Below are 5,000 nucleotides of genomic sequence, written 5' to 3'. Positions count from 1 at the left end.
TCGGCTGATAAGGCCGATTGTTACACTTGGATTGGAGACCGCCAGGAAATACCAGGTGCTGTAAGCTTTTGCCTTTTCTTCACTATTTATATAATATGCTGGCTTTTACGGAGGCTGACCTTTAAATAGCCCACTTTTTGGAGCAACCCTCGCTTACGGCCATACCGCGCTGAGAGCGCCCGATCTCGTCTGATCTCGGAAGCTAAGCAGCGTCGGGCCTGGTTAGTACTTGGGTGGGAGACCGCCTGGCAATACCAGGTGCTGTAAGCTTTTGCCTTTTCTTCACTATTTATATAATATGCTGGCTTTTACGGAGGCTGATCTTTAAATAGCCCACTTTTTGGAGCAACCCTCGCTTACGGCCATACCGCGCTGAGAGCGCCCGATCTCGTCTGATCTCGGAAGCTAAGCAGCGTCGGGCCTGGTTAGTACTTGGTTGGGAGACCGCCTGGGAATACCAGGTGCTGTAAGCTTTTGCCTTTTCTTCACTATTTATATAATATGCTGGCTTTTACGGAGGCTGATCTTTAAATAGCCCACTTTTTGGAGCAATCCTCGCTTACGGCCATACCGCGCTGAGAGCGCCCGATCTCGTCTGATCTCGGAAGCTAAGCCGCGTCGGGCCTGTTTAGTACTTGGATGGGAGACCGCCTGGGAATACCAGGTGCTGTAAGCTTTTGCCTTTTCTTCACTATTTATATAATATGCTGGCTTTTAGAAAGACGTGTTTTAGCGCTCTATTTATTACAATCATTTAAATGTATTATAGAGTTTTAAGTGTTTTACATGTTTTTTAGGCCATTTTATTACTCTTAACATTTTAAGTGTATGTGTCTTTCATAAATGGATGGTTGGCCTGTTATGTGACTAGACACATGACAGGAAGCAGGAAGTAGAACTGCATAAGAGAGCAGCATTACAAACAACGGACAGTCACCAAACTGTTGGATTGAGGAGTTGCTAATCTTAGAGCTCACCTTTCCATTCACCACCTGCAAACTTTGGATTAAACTTTCTGTTGATTGTACATGCACTGGTGGACACTCACGTTGGACTTATCAACACACTGGGATTCTTGGACTGTTTTAGGGTATGGACAAATGAACTGTATTCTTTTAACAGAGTTTACCTAGTTTTATCGTGTTGTTTTAAAGTCTTTTATGTGAACCTTGTAAATACACCAAATCTATTTAAACCAATCTTCTTTTATGTCTCATTCTTTTAACCACTAGTCATCTCTCACAGTTAAATCTGATCCCATTTTAGTCTTGTAACTCGGCTGATAAGGCCGATTGTTACACTTGGATGGGAGACCGCCAGGGAGTACCAGGTGCTGTAATCAGCCGAGTTACAAGACTAAAATGGGGTCAGATTTAACTGTGAGAGATGACTAGTGGTTAAAAGAAAGAGACATAAAAGAAGATTGGTTCAAATAGATTTCAGGTGCTGTAAGCTTTTGCCTTTTCTTCACTATTTATATAATATGCTGGTTTTTAGAAAGACGTGTTTTACCGCTCTATTTATTACAATCATTTAAATGTATTATAGAGTTTTAAGTGTTTTACATGTTTTTTAGGCCATTTTATTACTCTTAACATTTTAAGTGTATGTGTCTTTCATAAATGGATGGTTGGCCTGTCATGTGACTAGACACATGACAGGAAGCAGGAAGTAGAACTGCATAAGAGAGCAGCATTACAAACAACGGACAGTCACCAAACTGTTGGATTGAGGAGTTGCTAATCTTAGAGCTCACCTTTCCATTCACCACCTGCAAATTTTGGATTAAACTTTCTGTTGATTGTACATGCACTGGTGGACACTCACGTTGGACTTATCAACACACTGGGATTCTTGGACTGTTTTAGGGTTTGGACAAATGAACTGTATTCTTTTAACAGAGTTTACCTAGTTTTATCGTGTTGTTTTAAAGTCTTTTATGTGAACCTTGTAAATACACCAAATCTATTTGAACCAATCTTCTTTTGTCTCATTCTTTTAACCACTAGTCATCTCTCACAGTTAAATCTGACCCCATTTTAGTCTTGTAACTCGGCTGATAAGGCCGATTGTTACACTTGGATGGGAGACCGCCAGGGAGTACCAGGTGCTGTAATCAGCCGAGTTACAAGCCTAAAATGGGGTCAGATTTAACTGTGAGAGATGACTAGTGGTTAAAAGAAAGAGACATAAAAGAAGATTGGTTCAAATAGATTTCAGGTGCTGTAAGCTTTTGCCTTTTCTTCACTATTTATATAATATGCTGGTTTTTAGAAAGACGTGTTTTACCGCTCTATTTATTACAATCATTTAAATGTATTATAGTGTTTTAAGTGTTTTACATGTTTTTTAGGCCATTTTATTACTCTTAACATTTTAAGTGTATGTGTCTTTCATAAATGGATGGTTGGCCTGTCATGTGACTAGACACATGACAGGAAGCAGGAAGTAGAACTGCATAAGAGAGCAGCATTACAAACAACGGACAGTCACCAAACTGTTGGATTGAGGAGTTGCTAATCTTAGAGCTCACCTTTCCATTCACCACCTGCAAACTTTGGATTAAACTTTCTGTTGATTGTACATGCACTGGTGGACACTCACGTTGGACTTATCAACACACTGGGATTCTTGGACTTTTTTAGGGTTTGGACAAATTAACTGTATTCTTTTAACAGAGTTTACCTAGTTTTATCGTGTTGTTTTAAAGTCTTTTATGTGAACCTTGTAAATACACCAAATCTATTTGAAACAATCTTATTTTGTCTCATTATTTTAACCACTAGTCATCTCTCACAGTTAAATCTGACCCCATTTTAGTCTTGTAACTCAGCTGATAAGGCCGATTGTTACACTTGGATGGGAGACCGCCAGGGAGTACCAGGTGCTGTAATCAGCCGAGTTACAAGACTAAAATGGGGTCAGATTTAACTGTGAGAGATGACTAGTGGTTAAAAGAAAGAGACATAAAAGAAGATTGGTTCAAATAGATTTCAGGTGCTGTAAGCTTTTGCCTTTTCTTCACTATTTATATAATATGCTGGTTTTTAGAAAGACGTGTTTTACCGCTCTATTTATTACAATCATTTAAATGTATTATAGAGTTTTAAGTGTTTTACATGTTTTTTAGGCCATTTTATTACTCTTAACATTTTAAGTGTATGTGTCTTTCATAAATGGATGGTTGGCCTGTCATGTGACTAGACACATGACAGGAAGCAGGAAGTAGAACTGCATAAGAGAGCAGCATTACAAACAACGGACAGTCACCAAACTGTTGGATTGAGGAGTTGCTAATCTTAGAGCTCACCTTTCCATTCACCACCTGCAAACTTTGGATTAAACTTTCTGTTGATTGTACATGCACTGGTGGACACTCACGTTGGACTTATCAACACACTGGGATTCTTGGACTGTTTTAGGGTTTGGACAAATGAACTGTATTCTTTTAACAGAGTTTACCTAGTTTTATCGTGTTGTTTTAAAGTCTTTTATGTGAACCTTATAAATATACCAAATCTATTTGAACCAATCTTCTTTTGTCTCATTCTTTTAACCACTAGTCATCTCTCACAGTTAAATCTGACCCCATTTTAGTCTTGTAACTCGGCTGATAAGGCCGATTGTTACACTTGGATTGGAGACCGCCAGGAAATACCAGGTGCTGTAAGCTTTTGCCTTTTCTTCACTATTTATATAATATGCTGGCTTTTACGGAGGCTGATCTTTAAATAGCCCACTTTTTGGAGCAGCCATCGCTTATGGCCATACCGCGCTGAGAGCGCCCGATCTCGTCTGATCTCGGAAGCTAAGCAGCGTCGGGCCTGGTTAGTACTTGGGTGGGAGACCGCCTGGGAATACCAGGTGCTGTAAGCTTTTGCCTTTTCTTCACTATTTATATAATATGCTGGCTTTTACGGAGGCTGATCTTTAAATAGCCCACTTTTTGGAGCAACCCTCGCTTACGGCCATACCGCGCTGAGAGTGCCCGATCTCGTCTGATCTCGGAAGCTAAGCAGCGTCGGGCCTGGTTAGTACTTGGATGGGAGACCGCCTGGGAATACCAGGTGCTGTAAGCTTTTGCCTTTTCTTCACTATTTATATAATATGCTGGCTTTTACGGAGGCTGATCTTTAAATAGCCCACTTTTTGGAGCAATCCTCGCTTACGGCCATACCGCGCTGAGAGCGCCCGATCTCGTCTGATCTCGGAAGCTAAGCCGCGTGGGGCCTGGTTAGTACTTGGATGGGAGACCTGCTGGGAATACCAGGTGCTGTAAGCTTTTGCCTTTTCTTCACTATTTATATAATATGCTGGCTTTTACGGAGGCTGATCTTTAAATAGCCCACTTTTTGGAGCAATCCTCGCTTACGGCCATACACTATTTATATAATATGCTGGCTTTTAGAAAGACGTGTTTTAGCGCTCTATTTATTACAATCATTTAAATGTATTATAGAGTTTTAAGTGTTTTACATGTTTTTTAGGCCATTTTATTACTCTTAACATTTTAAGTGTATGTGTCTTTCATAAATGGATGGTTGGCCTGTTATGTGACTAGACACATGACAGGAAGCAAGAAGTAGAACTGCATAAGAGAGCAGCATTACAAACAACGGACAGTCACCAAACTGTTGGATTGAGGAGTTGCTAATCTTAGAGCTCACCTTTCCATTCACCACCTGCAAACTTTGGATTAAACTTTCTGTTGATTGTACATGCACTGGTGGACACTCACGTTGGACTTATCAACACACTGGGATTCTTGGACTGTTTTAGGGTTTGGACAAATGAACTGTATTCTTTTAACAGAGTTTACCTAGTTTTATCGTGTTGTTTTAAAGTCTTTTATGTGAACCTTGTAAATACACCAAATCTATTTGAACCAATCTTCTTTTGTCTCATTCTTTTAACCACTAGTCATCTCTCACAGTTAAATCTGACCCCATTTTAGTCTTGTAACTCGGCTGATAAGGCCGATTGTTACACTTGGATTGGAG

At 40.1% G+C, this 5,000-nt stretch overlaps 6 non-coding genes across 6 annotated transcripts; all 6 read left to right on the top strand.

Moving 5' to 3' along the window:
• Positions 1-151: 151 nt before the first annotated feature.
• On the top strand, positions 152-270 carry LOC141307144 (5S ribosomal RNA). The gene has a single exon (XR_012346098.1). It is a non-coding gene; the product is annotated as a 5S ribosomal RNA (ribosomal RNA).
• An 84-nt stretch (positions 271-354) lies between these two features.
• Positions 355-473, top strand: LOC141308177 (5S ribosomal RNA). The gene has a single exon (XR_012347100.1). It is a non-coding gene; the product is annotated as a 5S ribosomal RNA (ribosomal RNA).
• Positions 474-557: 84 nt separating this feature from the next.
• On the top strand, positions 558-676 carry LOC141306971 (5S ribosomal RNA). Its single transcript, XR_012345927.1, has one exon. It is a non-coding gene; the product is annotated as a 5S ribosomal RNA (ribosomal RNA).
• A 3,081-nt stretch (positions 677-3,757) lies between these two features.
• On the top strand, positions 3,758-3,876 carry LOC141308256 (5S ribosomal RNA). The gene has a single exon (XR_012347179.1). It is a non-coding gene; the product is annotated as a 5S ribosomal RNA (ribosomal RNA).
• An 84-nt stretch (positions 3,877-3,960) lies between these two features.
• On the top strand, positions 3,961-4,079 carry LOC141308218 (5S ribosomal RNA). Its single transcript, XR_012347140.1, has one exon. It is a non-coding gene; the product is annotated as a 5S ribosomal RNA (ribosomal RNA).
• Positions 4,080-4,163: 84 nt separating this feature from the next.
• On the top strand, positions 4,164-4,282 carry LOC141307103 (5S ribosomal RNA). The gene has a single exon (XR_012346059.1). It is a non-coding gene; the product is annotated as a 5S ribosomal RNA (ribosomal RNA).
• Positions 4,283-5,000: the final 718 nt, after the last annotated feature.

The sequence above is a fragment of the Garra rufa genome, unplaced genomic scaffold (assembly GCF_049309525.1).
Source record: "Garra rufa unplaced genomic scaffold, GarRuf1.0 hap1_unplaced_002, whole genome shotgun sequence".
In the NCBI taxonomy this organism is placed as follows: Eukaryota; Metazoa; Chordata; class Actinopteri; order Cypriniformes; family Cyprinidae; genus Garra; species Garra rufa.
The sequence above is the reverse complement of the archived record's forward strand: the minus strand, read 5'-3'. Positions and strand labels throughout refer to the sequence as shown.